We start from the raw sequence: 23,772 nt of genomic DNA, 5'->3' as shown, positions 1-23,772 counted from the left end.
GCTCATCCTAGCTTTCGACTCGGGCTGACAGCGATCGAGAATGGTTGAAGAAGTTCTCCGACCTTCAGCAACAGCTCCAGGACGTCGAGGCGAACTATAATGCGTACTGGGCCGGCTGGTGCAAGTAGGTGGACGACTACAAGAGGAAGCTCAGAATGGCGACCGACGAGATTGTCCACCTTCAAAGGTAGTTATCTGAAGGAGCCCAGCTTGCTCCTGTTCGAAATCCCGATGAACTCCAATCCCTGAGAGAAACCATAGAAGAGCTATCCGTCGCCCTTGGGGAGGGGAAGGCTGAGCTGCAGCAGTTGAAGATCTAGCTGGTATACAAACAGTAGGTGGTCAAGGACGCAGAGACAGAATCCAAGGTCCTGAGAAAGAGGCTCCGAGAGGTGAAGAATGAAAGCCAACAATTTCATCAGAGGTATATAGAGATGCTAATGAGGGAGAAAGAATTGGAAGAAGAAGTCAAAAGCTTAAGGCACTCCCTGATGAGGGTCGAAGCCGAAAGTTCGAAGTCGGAAGAAGCCGGACCCCCTTAGGGCTCTTTTTGCCTTTCATCCTTCTATGTGTCTTCTTTTGCCATTTTTTTTTCTTTTTGGCCTTCTGGGCTCTGTAACACATACCTTGCTAATGAAATGAAAAGGAGATTTTTGTTACCTTGCCCGTGCACTGTGTTGAATTGTCGTCCACCGAACTTCTTCTATTTTTGTCTCATTCGATGTCGATGTTGTCCGAAGGTTCCTTGTTCATTTTCTATTAGGTCGTCATTACCGAATTTCTTGTGTTTTTTGACTTGTTCGATGTCGACATCGTTTGAAAATTTCTAGCCATCGTCGTGTTGATTTGCCTTTTCGTTCGTGACCATAGATCTCTCTTTCTCTTTCTCCTTCCTCCTTTTAAGCAAGGGTTCTCCCTAGCTTTTTACGGGGTCGCGATAGCGTAGAAGGGCCGTCGAGAAGGTTCTCTTCTTTCTTATCAGGTCTCGAATGGTCGGACCCTAGTTGGTGTCAGGATGAGGTTCTTCCCCTATTTCTGATGCAGTCGATTTCAGCTCAGGTTAGGACAAGGTTCCTCCCCTGTTCCTAACAGGACTGTGGGGGCACATATGGGCGTCGCAGGACCTCTCTCCCCATCTAATCTAAGGGTAACCGGACTTTCAACTTTGCTCATGTTAGGGCGAGGTTCTCCTCCTGTCCCTAACAGGACGGTGGGGGCACATATGGGCGTTGTAGGACCTCTCCCCCCATCCGATCTAAAAATAATCGGACCTTCGATCTTGCTCATGTTAGGGCGAGATTCTCCTCCTGTCCCTAACATGTCTGTGGGGGCACATAAGGGCGTTGTAGGGCCTCTCCCCCCATCCGGTCTAAAAATAATCGGGCCTTCGGCCTTGCTCATGTTAGGACGAGGTTCTCCTCCTGTCTCTAACATGACTGTGGGGGCACATAACATGGCTGTGGGGGCACATAAGGGCGTTGTAGGGCCTCTCCCCCCATCCGATCTAAAAATAATTGGGCCTTCGATCTTGCCCATATTAGGATCTATTTTCGTTGTCTGAAGGGGTTATCCCCTGTCGTTACAAGTACATGCAAAAAGGGAAAGATATGCAAATCTGAAAGGAATCTTGATTTAAAGCGAAGTCGTTCGTAATACATTTACAGGTTTTTCAAATCTCAGGACTGTAGAAGGTCTGCTCCCCGTCAAGATCCTCCAGAGATGGAGTTGATGATCCCAATTGGAGGCCGGTCTCCGGACTGCTCTTCCCTCCTCGGCGACTCAGGTTGTGGCAGGACCCTTGGCCGATCCTCTCTATCCTCATGCCGGTGTCGAATGAACCTGTCGAGCTGACCTCGTCTGATGAGCTCCTCAATTTTGTCTCAGAGTTGAATGCATTCCTCTGTGTCGTGGCCGTGGTCACAATGGTAGAGACAGAACTTGTTAGGATTGCACTTCCTGGGATGTGTGCGCATCCTTTCTGGCCTTGGGAGCTGCTCTCTGACTTCCACCAGCACCTGAATTTTCGACGCGTTGAGGGGGGCATAGCTGTGGAACCTTTCTGGGGGAGAGCCCTGTCGAACCCTGCGCTCCGGACTTCTCTGCCTGCATGCTCGGGGAGGAGTCTGGATGCGCTGGTACTCGAAAGAAGTTCGAGAACATGGCCGAGCTTCTCTCGAACCTTTTTCGACTGCGGGCTTACTCGAGTCTCCTGCCTGTCGCTCTCTCGCAGTCTCCTCATCCTTCATTTTGAAGGCTTCTTCTGCTCGGGCGTATCCTTCGGCCCGAGCCAGCAAATCAGCAAAATCCCTGAGGTACTTCTTTTCCAGAGAGAATAGAAGGTCGTTCTTTTGAAGGCCGCCTTTCAGAGCAGCCATCACGATCGATTGGTCCAAGTTCCGGACCTCTAACGCGGCGACGTTGAAATGGTTGACGTGAGCCCGGATGGACTCCCCCTCCCTTTGCTTGATGTTGATGAGGGACTCCGAACCCCTCCGGGGACGTCGGCTGCTAACAAAATGAGCCACAAACTGGTGGCTCATCTGATCAAAGAAAAAGATGGTACCCGACTTCAACGCTGAGTACCAATTTCTCGCTGCTCCTTTCAAGGTGGATGGGAAAGCTCGGCACAGGATGGCGTCTGACGCGCCATGGAGTAGCATCATTGTCCGGAAGGCCTTCAGATGGTCAACTAGGTCTGAAGTCCCGTCGTAGCTTTCAAATTAAGGGAGCTTGAAGTTTGGCAGGATCGGTTCCTGCATGATCATTTGAGAGAAGGGAGGGTCAGTACAAATGTCCTCACCATAAGCGGGGGGAGCGTGGTGGAGTTCTTCGATCCGCTGGTTCATCTCTTGGAGCCTTCAATCCAAGAAATCCTCTCGACTACGGGTCTCGAGGGTCTTCTGGCAGAATGGAGGTAGAGATCTTCCAGGAGTAGAATCGTGATCTGACTGAGGGCTCTCCACCCTTGGATTCGTCTTTTCGGGAAAGACGGGGCGACTGGCCCAAGTGGCCCATCCTACCATCGGATTTTGAAGTTCCGACGACGTTCTCTCTAGTCGCACTGACGCCTGCGGCTGTTGCTGCTACTGCATGGCCTGCACCGCTTCAGTGAGGCCTCTGACCTACTGAACCAGTAGGTCGAATTGCTCCATGCCAACCGCCATTACCGGAGGAAGGGGAGCCCAAAAAATTGGAGGTGAGGTCGGAGCCTGAGATCTGACCGTGGAGGCCGTGGATCGTCGGGTGGATGCTTTACGGGGAGGCATCGGGCGAAGAAGATCCAGTAGAGGAAGGAGAAGAGGATGTCGGAGAAGATGACTAGAGGCGGTCCCGTTGAGCGCTTCTTTAAGAACAAAGGTACTGTGAAGATAGCTCCCCTTCCTCTAGCGCCAATCTTATTGGTGCAAAAATCCACCGGCGTCAGAGAAGCTGGAGTCGAGGGAGTCACAGTCGCCGTCGGGACCTGTAAAGGAAGTCTAAACCGAAGTTGGGGGTGCTCCGGCAAGACCCTCCGATGCTCAAATCAGTTCTCTGCCTCAACAAGAATGGAGTGCTCGAACAAAAATTTTTGCAAAATTTTGAGATAGAGATTAAAGCTTATTAGAGAATAACGTATCTGGGATCCCCTTTTTATAGACAGAGGATGCAACAGACTGATAGCGACGTTTGTAACCACCTGGTAGTAGGCCGTTCAAGGCCATAAAGAGTTTGTTGCGGAGAGTAGTGGCGTCAGGGGCTGTTCAGAGCCACGTGGAGCTTGTCGCGGGGAGTGGAGTAGTGTTTGTTGTCGCGACTTGCCAAAGAGTGGTGGAGCCACGCGAAATTCATCACAGGAAGTGGAGCAGAGTCGTGGCCATTACTGTGACCTACCAGGGAGTCCAGGTCTGTCGGCCAAAGCTCGGTTGAGGTGTTCGGCAGAGAGAGGTAGCTCTCCATCTGAGAGGAGCTCGGATGTTGCTGGCGAGCCCTCCACCGTTGGGTGCCTTGGGCGCTAGTACTGCAGGTGAGGGTCATTTGCTGTAGGAGCTCGATCAGAGGCTTTCCGTAGACGAAGTTCGATTTCACGCAGAATTCGGCAGAAGATCGATCGACAGTGGATGCTGGAGAGGTTCATCCGCTAGAGGGGTCCGACTGCTAGAGTCCGTGTGTCGTAGGAGTTCGTCCGGAACCTGTCCGCTATAGAAATTCAGTCAGAGTCCGATCTCCGTAGAAATTCAGATGGAGATCATTTGTTGAGGAAGTTCGGCCGAAGCCTACCTGCAATAGAAGTTCGAAAGGAATTCGCTCACAATAGAAGCTCAGATGGAGGCTTACAGTAGAAATCCGACGTGGACTGCTCGTAGTAGAAATTCAGAGCTGACCGCTTGTAGTGGTAGCTCGGAGCAGACCGCTTGTGGTAGAAGTTCGAAGTAGACCGTTAGTCGTGGGGACCCGGAGTCCGACCCTTGCCAGAATTCGGATGAGGCCCACCTGTGATAGGAGCTTGGGGCTGAAGTTCGGCTCCCGTAGGAGCTCGGACGAAGTCTACCTGCAGTCGGAGTTCGGAGAAGAAGTCCGACTCCCATAGGAGCTCGGACGAAGTCTAGAAGGTGGTCGACCACCGTAGAAACTTGGATGGAGTCCGTCCGTCGTGGAGAATCCGGTCGACACTGGTGGAGGTTTATCCGTCGGCAGGACTTGGGAATGTTGCGGAGGCTCAACTGTCGGAGAGGTTCGGAAAGATGTCACCGAAGGTCGAACGTCGGTAGAATCCCGAGAGAGTCACTCCTGACACGAACTTTGACTGGGAGATATTTTATACCTAACAGAATCCAAACCAAATTACTTCTGATTTAGTCCAAATAAAATATATGAAACTCAATCTAATTAGGTTCATAAATTTTTAATCAAATCTTAATCAAATTAAGAATTAATTAAATCAAAATCTTGATCAAATCAAAGATAATTCTTCCTTAGCGATTAGATCATCTCATAACCTTATCGGATCAAATCTAATTGAATCTAATTTAATTAAATTTTATTTAATCCTCTTTGTTCAATCAAATTAAGCTAATTAGTAATCTAATTGCTAATTAATCCTCTATTAATTCACTAACACTTGATGAATTAATTTATTATAATTTTTATATAAGATTAATCATCAATCGAATTGATGATTAAGTCCTTGAACGATTCTCAATCGTTGATCAACTATATGATCAGTCAGAAACTCTTTTTGAGTATGACTCCATAAGTTCGAACCTAAGTCGGTAGCACAGAAATAACTTCCTGAATCAATTGATGTAACCATCTAGCAATGATGACCCAACGTCTGGATAGGTAGAATGATGGCGAAGCAACATTCAAGAACTTATTGGCATATGGTTACCATATAATTCATCCCCTTGATCCTAATGCTTGAGGATGACCTAGAATTTAACTGTCAATCCTAGATAAGTCATCCATATTGTATTTCAATCTTTTTCAAATCCATCACATGGATTACCTAAACTTTGATTTTGCTAAATTGAAATACACTGATGCATATCTTCTACTAATTCGTAGAGATCAATCACATCTTAACTCACGCACCGACTTATCAAGTACTTGACTGCACACAGAAACGTTCCGTCACTGAATTAAAAACTCAGTTAATCCAACACCAAAGTATAGTGAGTTGCTTACAAATCACCATGGTGATCTCTAGTCAGAGGGATACTTATACCCATACCTTTCGCGAGCTACCTTTGACCGCAGAGTACTCCACAATTGATCACGTTCAGTGACGATGTACTCCTACATCTCACCTGCATGCCATACCAATATCTCTATACCATTTGGTTACAAGGATAACCAACGCATGTGGCACACAACGACCTACATTTGATATCGCTATCGTCCTAGTAATAGCGTATCGTTTGATCGCGAACCAGTTTAAAGACTATGCAATAAATCCTCCTTTATCGATCAAAGTAGTCCTAAAGACTTCATCACAATAAAAAAATTCATTAGAAGATGTATCCTTGTAATAAAAAATACCAAATAACTTTTATTATTTATCAATTTATATATATTTATAATTAGAATAATTATCAAACGATTAGCTTTATGATATAATTTCCAACAATATTTGTATTTCAAGGAGTATCGTCACTATATCCATCAGTATTGGTACTATATGAAGTAGGATCATAAGGTGGAGACAGCAAGGCAGTGACCCTATGATAGCATCACTATGGATGATTAGGCTCTAGTATGCTGGCATTACGAAGATCCAACATAATAGATTATACATCCAAATTTTTTTTAGAATTTAATGATTGAATTATTTATTCTTAAATTCAGTTAGTTATCTACTAATTTGACTGCTAACTGTACAGAAATGATGTAACCAAAACACGACGAATCGAACGAGACAAATCATATCGCATTATGGAGGTTCGAGGTCGTTCACTCGTCATATGGAGTAAAAAATAAATAATTTTTAATTAATATATTTTAACTCTCTAACTATTTAAAAATTTTTTAATTAATTATTCTCAAATTACAGAGATACAAAGAGTAGCGAGCTTCCTAGTAGGATCAATATCTACCAACGGATCCACCAGCGATAGTCAGAGTGGATGACAGAGAACCAGGAGCTTTTTGTAAGTTTTATCAATTATTTTTTTTATTTGCAGTTTGATTTTCAGTACAAAATTAAAATAGCTATAACTTTAATTTTCAAGATCGTATGATAGGCATCAGATCCTAACCTACCCCTGAAGGCTTGACCACACCCACAAATGACAAAATCTGTAATCAGGTGCTTGGAATGAGATCCTATTATGTTAGAGGTCTAGGACATGAGATCAGTGCTCCCTCATCCTCACATTCATCCAAGGTTGACATCCATACTACCTGCGATGCTCGACTGACGAAGATGCAGAGACAGACTATTGAGGATCGACAGTGAGCTGAGCAGCGAACTGATGAGTTGGCTGCACGCTTCGACGAGTACTAACTCTCCAGACTCAGATGATAGAGCGGATAGCACAGATAGAGTGGATGATGCAGCTAATGAGATAGCAGTAAATCGATTCGAGCTCTTTCGAGCACACTCCTTTCCCAGCCCATTCTCTTTCTGCAGATGCCGACACTTGACGGTCTATTTATTTAGCTTTTTATTTTTATTTCAAATTTTTTATAATTTTAATTTAATATAATAAAATGATAAAATTTATTTATAAATTTTTTATGTAAATTTTTTATTTTAATTTTATATTTTTAATTTATAAAAAATATTATAAGTATAAATTAAAAATATATGTTCATAAATTATTTTTAAAAAAAATATGTAAATTTTTAAAGATGAAATTATTTCTGATGAAATATTGATCATCAAAAACTATATTAACGATGAAAAAATTGATCGTAAATAATTTTTTTAATAAATTTAAAAATATTAAAACTTTATATTAAATTAATAGTGATAAAAATAATTTCATCGTAAATAATTGATAATTTAATAGCGATAAAAATTTATGTCAGAAATTATCATATTTACGATGAAATATTTACGTCACTAATATTTTTTTATAAATCTAAATCTCATAAAAATTTTTAATTAAATTAATAGCGACGAAAATGATTCATAACAAATAATTATTTTTTTATTGACATAATATTTCATCGTAAATTACTATTTTTATGACTAAAATTTTTTATCTTAAATAATTTTTGAAAAAAAAATTTAACGATAAAAATTTTTGATCAGTAATATCGATTAGTAGCAATAAAAATTTTTTTCATCATAAAAAATTATCAACGATGTCATTATTTGTAACTAAATATTAGCGACAATAATTTTATCGCTAATAACTATTACCAACGAAAATTGATTATTAGCGATAAATTTTTTACGTCGCTAATATTCTTTTCTGTTGTAGTGCTTTGGCACCCATTAGGGTTTAATGTGCACTAGAGAGGGGGTGTAGCCCCTCTCTTTCTCTCTTTCCATGCCAAAACAAAAGAGGGGGTGGGCCCCTCTCTCTTCTTACACCCACTCCAAGAGGTTTGCACCCTTTAGACTTTCCAAAGAGAAGGCATGTGCCTCCTCTCATCTTTCCAATTGTTCTATGCTACAGAAGGAAATAACAAAGAAGAAAATAAAAAGATTTGTTTGCCAACTAATTAACTTGATCTAATTTTTTTGGACCCTCAAATAGATACCTCTTTAAACCCAAATCAAAATGGATCTAGTTAAGGTTCAAAGCTATAGACTTGATCCAATCCTTATCTAATAAGGAATCTAAGTTTAGAGAAGAATTGGATTTAATCATGTGCTAGCATGATTCTCCTAAATTCAATAGGATTTCACTAAATCCTAACTTAATTGAAACTTCATAAGCTTAATTGGTTAATTCAAGATTAAATCCCTTAACGTATGACCCTATAGATTCCATTCTATCTAGTAGTGAGATATATTGTGAACTCAATCACAATATCATCAAAATTCTTTCTGACAGATTAGAACAATTTTAACTCTACCCTTCGAAGGTCATCAATCATCAAAACAATGCCCGATGAATCCCACAATCCATCAGTGACATCAGCAGTATGTAGTGACAATCCAGTAGAATAAAAGTATGAACCCCTAAGTACAGTTATCGTGTGATTCAGTCCTATCATAGGTCCCAACTTGATGGAGGTCATAGAGAACTTATCAGATCCCATCGTCAATCATATACCAGATTGGCTCGACTCGAGTTTACTTGTGAATCTCGTAAAAACTCTTTTCTAACATTCACACTTGCTTTGGCTAAAACTTTATGAACTCAATCTCGCAAATCGCATAGGACTTCTCTTTTTCTACCAAAATCGATAGATTCCATCTAGATGCATCCTACTCCTAACAGCGAACCTGAGCTTACTGTAACCAACATACAGAACAACAATCTGAATGACTAGAGACTAAGAAAATGTACAGTCAAACTCAGTAGCCTCGCTGTGAATAGCCGATGACACCGCAGGTCAAAAGATCACTCACACCACTGCAGTGCTAAGACAAACACTAATGAGTGAATAGACATTCAAGTAATTTCTCATCTTGATCATGCTCAGTGCAAGTTATTCTCTAACAACTACCTACACTCTCACCCGTGTCCCTACACTGCAAATCTGAAACTCAACTGTCTAGAAGGGAGGTGATCCATGCACTAATCTTTAAATGGATTGATCACTATCCTCTATGACAATCCTTTGATCGAAAGCATGTAAAAACTAATCACTAATTAAAATATATCTCAAATTCTCAACTCCTTGAGAATATACAAAATCATCTTTGTTAATTTCTAAAACAAATCATAAATACATGAATGTGATTGAAAATAAAAAAATATTTTTTATTAATAATAAAAATATTACAAGTACAAAGTTAAATCTTTAATTTACAAAATGTGTCAGTCAACAATTGATTTTTAGGACACTCATCTAACACCATCCTCCCCAGCCGATCATTCAGCACTTCCATCTTCGAGAAAGCATCTTAAAACAAAACATCGACGGAGCTTCCATTATTGATTAGGATGCGGCGTGTATCATAATTTGTAATATTTAAGATTACAACAATCGCATCATTGTGCAGAAACTGAATTCCTTGGATATCCTTCTCGATGAAGGTTATCAACTCCCCAGTCCTTTGCCTCTTTGTTGCCTCCTCATCCCTGCCAAGTCCTCCAGCTCCATGCTCCCTAAAAATGGCATTGAATATACCGACTGGGAGTTGGTCTTCCTACAGCCCTGCCTATCATGGTTGCTCTACCGATCGAGGGAGATCTCCAACGCCACCTTTCTCGCTGCTCCCGCCTTCGAAGAATAAACTGATCGAGATGACCATGCCTGATAATGTCCTCGATCTTATCCTAGAGTTGGATACACTCTTCTGTGTCATGGCCGTAGTCACGATGATGCAGACAATATTTATTCAGATCCCTCCAATTTGAGAATGTCTGAAGCCTTCTCAACTCCAAGAGCTATCCCCTTAATTCCGTTAGCATCTGAATCCTAGATGCGTTCAGCGGAGTGTAGTTTGTATATCTCCTCGATGGAGAGGCATGCCGATCCCTTCTCCGAGGGCTCCAGTGTTGGTGATTCTGAGAAGGGGCCCCATTTTCTCTTCTAAAATGGAGACCTAGAGTGCTGACGGGTTTTCTCCTTTCGCCTCAAGAAGCGCTATTTATTCTGCCTCCCTACTGCAACAGAACCGACAGGGATACCATCTTCGACGAAGACCTCCTCCATGCACGCATACTTCTGTGCTCGAGCCAATATATCAGGATAATCCTAAAGGTAGATCTTTATTAACGAGAAGTCTGTTGGGTGGATGTCTGGCCAGGACACCACCTCCCAAGATCCTTTCAGTACCACGCGATACAGCAGGAAGAAAGAAGAAACAAAACAAAAGAAAAAACAATCAAAAATACGTGGATCAGCCACAAAAGGGCTCGCCTCCACGGGGCATGCAAACTTCACTATGAAAAGAAAATTTTACAAAAGGAGACCTCACCCTCAACCCTTGTACACCCAATTCTCTCTCACATGAAGTTTCCCTCACAAAAGCTCTCTCTCTCTTGGAGACCCCCCTGAACCCCTGAAGAGCCTGACGACCGCTGTCCAAAAGCCTCCTGCTCCTTCTCTCACAGCACGCCCGCACCTCTCTCTCTCTTCACGCTGGTTCGTACGGCTGTACGATGAGAATCCCGAGCACACCCCTCTCTGTTTCACGCACAGCCCTTTTAAAGGGTTAATCGGACTTTAAACCTTGATTAGAGAAGGATTAGGAGTCCTAAACAAAGCCAAAAACCCCCGGACCGTCGGATCAAGACCGGGAGCGTCCTGGGCCGTCCGATCGCGCTCCGATCCATGAAATAGTGCCGTGGACCGCGAGAAACGCGTGGAAAATGCCCACGCGGTCCACAGACCGCTCCGTGGGACACCCGATCCACGATGGACCGGGGATGGGCCAGCAGGCCGCTGGGTCGCGCATCCCGCGCGGGCCGGGCCTGGGTCGCGCGTCCCGCGCGAGCCTGGGTCGCACGTCCCGCGCGGGCCTGGGTCCCGCGTCCCACGCGGGCCTGGGACGCGCGTCCCGCACGCCGCCGCCTGTGGCCGCGCCGCTGCCGCCCGCCGCCGATCGCCGGCGGTCCTCCACCACCTCGATTCTCGTACCGACTTCAAAAGCTCGTATCTCCTCCATCCGAGCTCCGATTCAGGTGATCTTGGTCTCGTTGGACTCCATTTTTCACCGCGAACCTCGCTGTGGGCTGAATCTCGAGGCGTCAAATCCTAACAATCTCCACCTCAACTCGATATTCGGCCTCCTCCAAACTCTGAGAGCTTCTGGATCTCCTCGCCCCCATGCCCTGGGGCAATCGCCTGCTGATCATGGATGGGCAAACATGGAAGTCGAGCCAGGCTGCTCGATCCCATCTCCGTCGTATGCTGTGCTCCTCCTGACCTGAGACCTGCTCGGGGCATCATCCTGCGGCAATAGGAATCTTACCTTGCGACGTCACCTCTCGTCCTCCCGAGTCTCCTGTCTCGTGCCCGATCCACCTCCTGGAGCTCCACCTCGCTTTGGGCTCCACCTGACTCCCGATGCTCCACCTCGCACTGGGCTCCCTGCCAGGTAATAATGTCCTCTGCTCTCCTTCTTCCCCTCCAGCACAATCCTATCGCCGCGTAGCACCCTCAGGATTCCTCCACCAGCTACTGTCCTGTAGCCTCTCGAATCCAGTCTGCTAAGTGAGATAAGATTCCGTCTGAAATCGGGTATGTATCGGACCTCCCCCAATCTCCTCACTGCACCGTCATGTGTCCTCTAGCTGACCATCCCAATGCCTCTGATCGCACAGCTCGATCCATCCGACAGATATACAGTGCCCTCACTGTTCTCCAGGGAGTCAAACTGCTCCTCTCTGCAACACACATGATAGGGGCATGCAGAATCTAATATCCACTGCTGGGAAGAAGTAGATACCTCGTCAGATATCTTCAGGACATCTACATCTGAATCACTGCCGGCCGTCGCTACAGCAGCCACCGTCCGATTTTTCAGTTGAGGGCAATCTCTGGCTAGATGCCCCAACTCTTCACACCAGTAACACCTGATTTTGCTCAAGTCCCTCCTGGACTTAGACCGCCCTCGTTGCGATCTCCTGTCGCTCCGTCTACCGCCTCCTGCACCTCTAGAAGCCACCAAAGCTGAGCTATCGCCACCTGAGCTCGAAGCTGGGTTCTCCCTCCTGAGAACCTCGTTCTGGAGTATCGCCGTGGTGACCTCGTCCATCTTGATAGTGCGCTTCCCCACTAGAAGAGCAGTCACCAAGGACTCGTACGAAGAAGGAAGCGACGCCAGCAAAACCAGCACCCTGGTCTTCTCCTCAACATTCTCGCCAACGCTAAGAAGGTCGGTGAGGATCTTCTGGAAGTTGCTCAGATGCTCCTGCACGCTCTGTCCCTCAGTCATCCGCAGTTGGTAAAACTGCCTCCAAAGGAAGAGTGTTGGTGAGAGACTTCGCCATGTACAACTCCTCGAGCTTCGACCACAGCACCGTCGGAGAAGTCTCGCTCAGCACATGGATCACCACCTTATCCGCCAGGTACATGCGGATGGTACTCACCGCCTGCATCTGTAGCCGTTTCCAATCCCACACCTCTATGGTGGTCGGCTTCTCATCGCACAAGAGAGCATCGATCAACCCCTGTTGGATGAGCACGTCTTTCACCCTTGCCTGCCACAAGGAGAAATTGCTCTTACCATCGAACTTGTTGATCTCCATCTTGATTGTTCCTGTTTTCTCCATCTTCAGTCTTGCTCACCACCACTGCAATCTGCGTCCTTGTATCGCCTTGCTCTGATACCACTTGTTGGGTGGATGTCTGGCCAGGACACCACCTCCCAAGATCCTTTCAGTACCACGCGATGCAGCAGGAAGAAAGAAGAAACAAAACAAAAGGAAAAACAATCAAAAATACGTGGATCAGCCACAAAAGGGCTCGCCTCCACGGGGCATGCAAACTTCACTATGAAAAAAAAATTTTACAAGAGGAGACCTCACCCTCAACCCTTGTACACCCAATTCTCTCTCACATGAAGTTTCCCTCACAAAAGCTCTCTCTCTCTTGGAGACCCCCTTGAACCCCTGAAGAGCCTGGCGACCGCTGTCCAGGAGCCTCCTGCTCCTTCTCTCACAGCACGCCCGCGCCTCTCTCTCTCTTCACGCTGGTTCGTACGGCTGTACGATGAGAATCCCGAGCACACCCCTCTCTGTTTCACGCACAGCCCTTTTAAAGGGTTAATCAGACTTTAAACCTTGATTAGAGAAGGATTAGGAGTCCTAAACAAAGCCAAAAACCCTCTGGACCGTCGGATCAAGATCGGGAGCGTCCTAGGCCGTCCGATCGCGCTCCGGTCCACGAAATAGTGCCGTGGACCGCGAGAAACGCGTGGGAAACGCCCACGCGGTCCACAGACCGCTCCGTGGACCACCCGGTCCACGGTGGACCGGGGATGGGCCAGCAGGCCGCTGGGTCGCGCGTCCCGCGCGGGCCGGGCCTGGGTCGTGCGTCCCGCGCGAGCCTGGGCCTGGGACGCGCATCCCGCGCGGGCCTGGGTCGCGCGTCCCGCGCGGACCTGGGTCCCGCGTCCCGCGCGCCGCCGCCTGCGGCCACGCCGCTACCGCCCGCCGCCGGTCCTCCGTCGCCTCGATTCTCGTGCCGACTTCAGAAGCTCGTATCTCCTCCATCCGAGCTCCGATTCAGGTGATCTTGGTCTCGTTGGACTCCGTTTTTCGCCGCGAACCTCGTTGTGGGCTCAATGTGGACTGAATCTTGAAGCGTCAAATCCTAACAAGGTCATTCTTCAAAAGTCCGCCTATCAACATAGATATTGTGACTGATTGATCTAGATCACGGACCTTCAGGGTCACCGTATTAAAGCGGCTAACAAAAACTCAAATCGACTCCCTCTTTTTTTGCTTGATGGTATGGAGATAGTCGGATCATTTTTGCTATCATCGGCTGCTGACGAAGTAGCCAATGAAAGACTGACTCAACTCTTCAAAAGAATGGATCGAAGCCAAGTTCAAACTGAAATACCAGTACCAAACCGGCCCCTTTAGAGTAGTGGGGAAAGCTTAACAAAAAATGACATCAGTTGCTCCATGGAGGAGCATCGCCACCCTAAAAATTTCAAGATGGTCAATGAGGTCGGCGGTTCCGTTGTAGGTCTCAAACTGTGGAGCCTTGAAGTACCTAGAAAGCAGCTTCTGCATAATCCTTGGAGCAAAGGGCGGATCACTGTTGAACCAGTTATAGGATATCGAGGGGGTATTGCGGCTCGTATTGATCCACTCATCGATCTTTCAAGACCGCCTCTCAATAGCAAAGTCTCGAATAGTGCAAGCCTCAAAATGTTGGAGAGATCGACGATCAAGGATCGAATCGTGCCCTGATCAGGGACTTGAAGATCGTCGCCTTTTCGGTTGCTAAGTTTTAAAGCGGCTCTATCAAATTAGCCTCCTCTTCGGACTCTGTAGAGGTGCCCACAGCTGTTCTGATGGTAGCGATGGTTGTGAAGTCAGATTTGATGATAGCACCACTAAAGGAGGCACAGGGACAGCCTGATCAAGCTGCGGTACCATCGATGGAGGCACAAGAACAATTTGAACCATCTGGATAGTGACTATCAAAGTTTAAACCTGCTAGAAAAGTAGATTGAATTAGTCCACTGTGACCAACGCTTGCTAGACTAGCGGAGTTTTCATCATCAGTGGCTGCATCTGGTTATTGGCTTAGCTCTCTGTTGGTCGGAAGGTAGAGACACTGATATGATAAGATGAAACTCTTTTTGGTGGCATGATGTCTTGGTACTCTTGATTGGCATTCCTCCAAGTGGATCAGGATCCTTCCTATAGTGCCAATCTATTGATGCAAGAATTCATCTGACATCAGGATGCTAGAGTCGACGGCAAGACTGGCCTCTCGGAGGCCCGATCTGCACAAAAATCCTAACCAGAGTGACTTTAATGAGAACCCTCCAATGCTTAAGTCAGAACTATCATTCAACAGAAAGAGGAGTGCGAGAGATAGAATAATGATGTACCTTTTCAAAGATCCTCTTTGAGTTTTTTTTTATAGTGGAGAGTTGGAGCTTCAGTTGGCAAGTGGTTGGTGTGATCTCGCATGATCAAGACATGAATCGTGGGGCACAAGATTATCACTTGAGATTTTTGATATGTGACAGTTATGATTGTCTTATCAGTCCAGCGATAGTTGTTACCTAATGAGTGTTGTATTTTGAATAAAATTATCAACTGAAAATTATCGAGATGAGGGTTGGTCGACGATGACTAGCGATCGATCGTTCTATGCCATCGTTAGGATTTGTTCAATGATGCATAATTGATCGACTGACGAGGGGTCATCGACGATAATGTGAAGAGATTGTCGAATAGCTGTCGATGGGCTCTCGTCTGCTCAGAAAGTAAAGCACCGATCAGATAGTTGCAGAGGACTAGCTCGATGAAAGTTGTAGTCGACCTTGAGTCGACGAAGGCTTCAATCGATGAACCCGCTAAGTGTAGACATCTTGGATCCTAGGCCTTTTCATATAATCGGCCCATGCAGAACTTCCCCCAACAATTGGATTTGCAGCAATGTGAAGAGTAGCTTTGTTATCACAAAACAAAGGAGTAGACAACAACTAAGAGATACCAAGATCAAGCAAAAGAGGATATAGCTAATCTCCCATGTAGTCATGGCCATAGCTCGGTACTTGACTTCAGTCGATGAATGAGAAATAGTAGATTGCTTCTTGGTCTTCCATAATATAGGACTCGAGCCAAGAAAAATATAAAAATCCATAGTGGAATGGCAGGTAATAGGATAACTCGTCCAATCAGAAGAACAAGAAGCATTGAGCTTTAGACCCCAAGTAGATAAAAATAAAATATGTTGATCTGATGACTTTTTCAAGTAACGAAGGAGATGGTGAGCTGCATCCAGATGAGGTTTATAATGTTGATGCATGAATTGGCTCAAGATATTAATGAAAAATACGATGTCTGGCCGTGTAATAGTGAGATAACTGAGTCATCCCATAAGTTGACGATAAAAAGAACTAGGAAGAAGTTCACCATCGATGTTAGTAAGTTCGAGATTTTGGTTCATTGGATAATCTACTAGTCTAGCTCTTTATAAAGCCATAATCTTGAAAGAGATCAAGCACATATTTTTATTGATTGAGATAAATTTCATGCTTGGATCAAATCACTTCAATTTCAAAAAAATATTTGAGATTACTAAGATCCTTAATTTGAAAGCACTAATGAAAAAAAGCTTTGATACACTGGATGGCATCACAATCATTATTCGTAATGATTTATCATTAATATACACTAGAATGAAGACATATGAATTCCATGATGAAGATAGAAAATGAATGATCAACTTGGGATTGAATAAAATTCACATCCAAAAGAGCTGAGGTAAATTTAGCAAACTAATTTCGTGCAACTTGTTTAAGTTCATAAAGAGACTTATGAAAATGACAAACAAAATTCTTCCCTTCTTGAGGATATCTAGGAGGAAGAGACATGTATACTTCCTCATCTAAATCACCATGCAAAAAAACATTCTAAACATTCAACAGATAAAGTAACCAATTCTTAATAGCACCTATAGCAAAGACTCGCACTATGACTATCTTGGCAACCAGGGCAAAAACCCCACGATAATCTATGCCTTCTGCTTGAGTATAGCCCTTGGCCACTAAATGGATTTTATATCATTCAATACTCCCATTAAAATTATGCTTGATCTTGAAGACCTATTTACATCCAATAGACTTCTTACGAGGAGGTAAAAGAACCAAGGACCATGTACTATTATCTTCTAAAGCCTGAATCTCTATATCCATTGCTTGTCTCCACTTAAAAAAATGTACAGCTTGGGAAAAAGTTTTAGGTTCAACAATAGAAGCTAATGAGCTAAGAAAGAAACAATGAGATGAAGAAAAATGATCATAGTATAAAAAATTTGTAAGTGGAAATGAAATACTTGTCATGGAAGAAGTAGATTGAACAGAAGCACAAGAATAGTAATAGTCTTATAAGTAAGCAGGAGGTCGATGAACTCTGTGAATGGTGCAAAGATGGTACAATTGGATTCATCGATAAAGATGTGTTGGATTGAGAAGTAGATATACCTGGAGTATTAATAATAGAATATAGTGCTTGAGATATATTAGGTGAATAAGCAAGACCCTAATCAAGAATAGATAAAGGAAGAACTATGGTAGATTCATCAATGAATATAGACTGTATCCTAAAGAAAAAAATAACATCTCTACTAACATAAATTTTATTGGAATGAATATCAAAAATTTTATAACCCTTTTGAACAAAAAGATATTTAACAAAAATACCAAGTGAGACATGAGCATCAAATTTATTTTCGATATTTAGATTATGCTCATAGCATAAACAACCAAAAACCTTTAAATAGTGATAGAAAAGAATCTTTTTAAATAATGATTCATGAGGAGTTTTACCTTGAACTACTTCAATGGGTGTTTGATTAATAAGATAGGCAGCAGTAAGAACATAGTCACCTCAAAATTTTAATAGCAAATTTGCTTAGAAACGAAGTGCATGAACAACATTTAGGAGATGTTGGTGTTTTCATCCTACTACTCCATTCTATTAAGGAGTTGAAATACAACTATGTTGATGGAACAAATCAAGTTCAAAAAATTAATGATATTATGATTAAAAAATTCAAGACCATTATCACTATAAATTTTACAAATGGTGGTGTCGAATTATATTTTGACATTGTAAAAAAAAAAAAAATATAGATAAAAGTTTCATATTTATGTTGTATGAGATAAATCCAAGTCCCACATAAAAAATCATCAACAATATGTAAAAAATAGCATATCATCAACAATATGTAAGAAATAGCATACACCACTAATTGATGAAGTATTATAAGGTTTCCAAACATCCATATGAATTAATTCAAAATAAAAAGTTGATGAAATAGAATTTGAAAAAAATGATAATCGATATTGTTTAGCTAATGGGCACACGATGCAAATGCATTTATTTGAAAAGAAAAATAGTAGAATCTAAAATAGAAAACTTGAGATAAGCCAGAAGCTGGATGTCTTAAATGCCAATACCATAAATTGACTTCATTTTGATGGACGAGAATAGAAGCAAAAGGTTTAGATTTAGGCTCCAAATAATAAAAACCATCATGCTCTGTATATTGTCTAATCTCCTTCTTCATCCGCAGGTCCTAAAAAATACAATACCCATGAAAAAACATGATAAAACAATTGAGTGTTTTAGTGATTTTACTGATAGATAACCAATTGAATTGAAAACAAGAAGCATATAAAACATCATTTAGTGATAATTTTGGGGTAAGTTTCATAGAACCAATATGCACAGCTTGAACTATATCACTATTAGGAAGTTTGATAGGAGAACCAAAATGAATATGCGATGTATCCAAAAGATCAAGATCATAAGTCATATAATCAGTGCATTCTAAGTCTATGACCCCTGAATTATTCAAAGAAAAAAAAATAAAAAACAATACCTACAAGGTTGGCCAAAGGATCATCGGATGACGAGGGTCCATAGTTAGATGTGGAGGAGATGAGGAAAATCAAAGATATAATGGAGTTGATGTTGGTGTCACCCATGGAGAAGGCAAAAGAAAAAAGTAAAATTATAACTTGATGGAGGTCAATAGGACGTTATGGCTCTGATGTTGAAATTGAAAAGAAAAATTTTTTTATATTATTTCATTCACTAGAATGACATGTATATACAAGTAAATAAAGATCTAGAAAATTAAAATCCTATAATTTTAGTACAAGCAATAAATAAAATCAGAATCCCATAATTTTTTTAGTGCATATGATATATATGACAGAATTTCTCCGATACTCCTACATTAGCTAAAAATCTTTTCAGATATTCTCTGATATTTTCTACTATTCTCTAATATCGTATATGGACTGAAAATTCCTTTGATATTTTCTGATATTTCATGATATTTTTTAATATCTATTAAAAAATCTTTCATGATATTTTCTAATATTCTCTAATAGTGACAAGAGATTAATTCATCAAGCCTAGATCCTTCACTCTTAGAGAACTCTTGGCTTTATCTAAGCAAACAGCTTCCAGTATACAAAACATGAAATCCCCATAGTGGTAAATACCTCTTCTATAAGAAAATCCTAACTTGACCGTACATTTGATGGCACATGCTAGCATCATGTAAAATGACATGAAATATTAAGGCAAAGCTTTTAAAACTAAGATTAATCTATCTCAAAATTAGAACCGACAAAATATGACCCAATCCACTAACCCAATCCGTATTCGATCTACCATAAACAGATTTAGATTTAGATTAAATGATAAATAGATCTATCTATTTAATCTATTTAATATTTAAATCAAATTTAAATTTTAAATATTTAACCTATTTAACCAATTTAATTTTCAGATCAGACTGAGTCAGATAATTTATTTAATCCATTTAACCTATTTAACTCATTTAAAATCTATTTAAAACCTACTTAATCTATTTTTGACCATCTAACTTGACCTATTTAATCTATTTAATCTATGTAACACATTTAACACAATTTATTTTATTTAATAAAGAGATTAAACCAATCAAATCGATTTACCTATTTAATAAATAAATTATATTCATATCTGAATTTTGATCTATTTAATAAATAGATCGAATTTGGATTGATGATTTTCTGATCCAATCCGTATCCGACCTAACCCAACTCAATTGCCACCCCTACCCAAAATAAAAAAAGTTTGCTCTATCAAGCAGGAAATAGAAAGATTTTTAGACTTAACTAATAGCCCAAGATAAATGAAGGGAAGAGGGGTAAACAAGCAGTTGAACCATCTGGCACATAAGGTTGTCAATCCAATCTTGCGACCTATATACAGTTATTGACCTTTTCTGAAAGTTCAGTGAAAGCCCAACAATTAACTTGAAGCCGCATAAGATGAACTTTGGCACATAAATTTGCTCCTTGTTGGCATGAATGACAACAAGGGAATCATATGCATATTGCAAGATTTTGGTGCCTCCATGTATCCAAGCATTACCAAATCCCTCTAATAAGCCTTTCAAGGTAGCTTGTTCGGAGACTTAGAATATGAATAGCTAAAATGAGGAGAAAGAGAAACAAGGATCATCATGTCTAGATCCCAGACAACAAAAGATCCAATTACTAATGTACTCATTAATGTTCCTAGCCACCATGTATATAAGTTGAGTGCAGATGAGTTGAGAATGTGGTTGTAACCACAAATTTGAAGATCCAAAATCCATTCTCTAATTTTTTAAAAAAAATTATTAAAAAAATAAAAATATATCCAACGCCAAGTGCCATATTCTTAACCACTACCATCAATCTGTGTAAAAGTTCAAATTATCTAACTAATCAGTAAAATCAACTCAAATTCCATTGATCATTATTCATCTTCCAAACCTTGACCAACATATGGTTGTGAACTTGTACACACAGAAATTTTAAAAGACGTCTCAAGATAAGTTACAAGGCCAAACGCCAGTAAAAGGATCCAGATGTAAAATGACGGCTAATTATTTAAAATCTAACACGCATTTGATCTAAAATCCTAATATTCAGCCAACATTTTCTTGTAACATTCAAAAAGTTATTCAGGCGCTTTGGACTTTTAAATTACGTCTCATGAAATTTTGACTACGGTCGCATAGTTTAAATTTTTAAAGACTTAATTACTAAATTGATCTCTAAAGTTTAGACTAAAAATTATTTGAGCCCCCAACTTTTCAAAAGTTACAATACCATCCCTAATGTTATAAACTCGATTCATTTAAGCCATCACCATCACCTTTCTGTCATTAATCAAATGGAACTATGGTGGCATATTTTTTATGATGTGGCAAAAAGAGGCCGCTAACAGGACTAACAGGACTAAGACATGGCAAAAAGAGATTATTAGGAGAAAAAATTGTCAATTGTTGGAGAGAAAATCCCCAACATAGTAAGAAAGAAATAAGCTCTATTTTAAGAAGAAGAAAAAGAAATATTGAGAGATCAATTATTTAATTTTTTCATCCTACACACCCATATTGTGAAACTAGTTCAATTGTTTATCAGATTTTGCTAAAGTTTAATCCGGATCATATATGGGCAACGTTGAAATTTATTCTCAGATTGCTTGATGAGACAGGAAAGAAAATTTAAAAAAAAAATTCAAAATGACTTAGTTTTGATACATAAGGTGAAGGGCAAGTACATTTTATAATCCAATACTGCACATCTGGCTTGATAAATAGGAATAATCTAGATTGAAGAAGAGAAACTTTTAGTGGATACTACCAATTTAGTGTCCTGGACAAAAAAAGCTAGTGTGTTCTAATGTTTTATCATCTTATTTTAGTTTTTTGGTTCTGGGATGTGAAACTCGAATTAGAAAATGCTGATCGGAATAGCAAACCAATTTTGGATAACTATACATCTAGAATTTTCTAAGCTAAAACAAAGTGCGAAGAATCTTTTAAGCAAATAAAACAAGAGTCAAAAGATGGTTCTAATATTTCAATAGCAAAATATCGTCATATGGAACTTCTGCTCTAATAACAATTCGTTCTAATTGTTTTCTTTATTTTTCTTTGGATTTTATAAATCCATCTTCTCAAAAAGGGAAGAAGATATATGCATCTATTAGTGAGATGAGTAACAAATATGTTACTGAAATTGTAAGACAAGTCCAATGGTCTCTTTTATTCATCATCTCTTCTATTTCCAACATCAAACCCACATGAGTTTATTGCATGACTTCCCCTGCGACCAACGAATAGCATGATATATTAAGATTGCTTCAACAAGGATAGTAGCAAAGGATGTAGCTAAATATACTATGAAAGTTCTTAAAGCAATGAGAACAAAAGGAATTTTTAAAATTTTTGAATTTTATCATTTTTTAAATCAATTTGATTTATTATCTTATTTTGATAGAAATTTTCCCCAATAATCGACTAATGTGGCAATTTTTCCTCTCAATTGTCTCTTTCTTCCATGTCTTGGCCCTGTAAGTGGCCTCTTCTCTACATCATATTAAAAAAAAAAAAAAAAAAGAAAAAAACCATCTATCTAGTTCTTAATTGAACCAATTTTTAAACAAGCAATACTTAAATAGAAATGATTTTTTGAAGGAAAAAAAAAACACAGCCTCAGAGATCTTGGTGGTCGATGATCATCAGATGGGTTCCCCATCAAGAGTAGCAAATATTTTCTGACATCAGAGGCTCATGAAAATAATTAAACTATGTGAATATTTAGGATACCTGATGACATTTATACTATGTGACCATAGTTTAAATTTTTAAAACATACAACATTTAAATAGAAAAGTAAGATGTTTAAACAGTAAAATGAAGACCTGAATAGGGTAGTGGAAGGCAGAGCCTCAGAGATCTTGGTGGTTGATTGTCATCAGATGGGTTCCCCCATCAAGAGTAGCAAATATATTTTTCTCACATCACAGGCCCATCAAAATTTCCAATATTGTGAAATAAGAACCATATGTTAACAAAATTGAAGAACAGAAGGTAACCACAGAGAAATTTAAAACCAAGTAACTAAAACGAATCAAAAACCCAATCTTTACTTTGACGAAACAAGGGAGATGGCATAATGTTGTCAGAAGTAGCTGGTTAACAATATCATCTTACGGAAATCAATGGGAATCCGAATGATTCGCTTCATCATCCAACATCATGCCTATAGAATGCATAAACCAAATCACAACAAAACAAAAAGGAAAAGAAAAAAGAATGCAAATGTAATCGACCAAATTCCTGAAATACATCGATATAAGTTGAGAAAAATTGATGAGATGTACCTACCTTGTCACCAAAAAACCCTAGAAAAGGATAATTCGGAGCTAAAGGAAGGAGAAACATTTGGCCTAACGATAGATTCCTTGCTGCACCCAAAATCCAGCAGCAAACAATTGCAATATTAGGCCATCCTTACATAAATCTAAAATACTTTTAAGAAGAAAACATCAGACAACAATAGATGAACACCAGATCATAAGAAAATCTAAGAGAAGCACTACAGGACCCTGTAATCTAGGAAACTAGCATAAGATTTTCCAACAGGTAAAGGAGTGGATAGAGATAGAATCAAAAAAATCCACAAACAAAAGAATTATAATTGGGGAACCGGGGGGGCTAGGGCTTGTCACCCAGAGAAGCTAGAGGACGAGGCGCAGCGGCGGCAGACAAAACCCTAACAAGCGGTGGCGCTGCGATTTGGTTTGGGTGGGGCTCTTGGTCCATTATATAGGCAGTAGGGCCTGTTTCTGGTGTCCCGCAGTGGGCTTTAAGTATACTAAGCGTCACCAAACCAAATATGCGAAGCATCAGATTTAGAGCCGACACGAAGGTAAAACGGGTCGGCAATCCCAAACCTACAAATGTTCACAAATTGGGTTACAATAGTATCCCCATTTATCCATATTTACCCGGTTGTTATTCTTTTTTGTATCTTGAAAATATGACTCTTTTGAAAACTAATGTCTCCCACGGTTGACATCCAAATTATTTTTTTAGCCTGATTCAATTCAAAAAAAAAAAAAAGTGATGGATTAATGTCAGGGCACGAATTCTCTACAGTGTGCGTGATGCACCATAAAATGCTTT

At 41.1% G+C, this 23,772-nt stretch overlaps 1 long non-coding RNA gene and 3 other non-coding genes across 4 annotated transcripts; all 4 read right to left on the bottom strand.

Moving 5' to 3' along the window:
• Nucleotides 1-21,638: 21,638 nt before the first annotated feature.
• On the bottom strand, nucleotides 21,639-23,368 carry LOC140858580 (uncharacterized). Its single transcript, XR_012142151.1, has 2 exons — nucleotides 22,506-23,368; nucleotides 21,639-21,907 (listed from the first exon to the last, which is right to left on the bottom strand). It is a non-coding gene; the product is annotated as an uncharacterized lncRNA (long non-coding RNA).
• LOC114913083 (small nucleolar RNA SNORD24) lies at nucleotides 22,293-22,373 on the bottom strand. The gene has a single exon (XR_003799123.1). It is a non-coding gene; the product is annotated as a small nucleolar RNA SNORD24 (small nucleolar RNA).
• On the bottom strand, nucleotides 22,529-22,613 carry LOC114913084 (small nucleolar RNA SNORD24). Its single transcript, XR_003799124.1, has one exon. It is a non-coding gene; the product is annotated as a small nucleolar RNA SNORD24 (small nucleolar RNA).
• Nucleotides 22,761-22,840, bottom strand: LOC114913085 (small nucleolar RNA R12). Its single transcript, XR_003799125.1, has one exon. It is a non-coding gene; the product is annotated as a small nucleolar RNA R12 (small nucleolar RNA).
• Nucleotides 23,369-23,772: the final 404 nt, after the last annotated feature.

Source organism: Elaeis guineensis, chromosome 6 (genome assembly GCF_000442705.2).
Source record: "Elaeis guineensis isolate ETL-2024a chromosome 6, EG11, whole genome shotgun sequence".
Taxonomy (NCBI): domain Eukaryota; kingdom Viridiplantae; phylum Streptophyta; class Magnoliopsida; order Arecales; family Arecaceae; genus Elaeis; species Elaeis guineensis.
The sequence above is the reverse complement of the archived record's forward strand: the minus strand, read 5'-3'. Positions and strand labels throughout refer to the sequence as shown.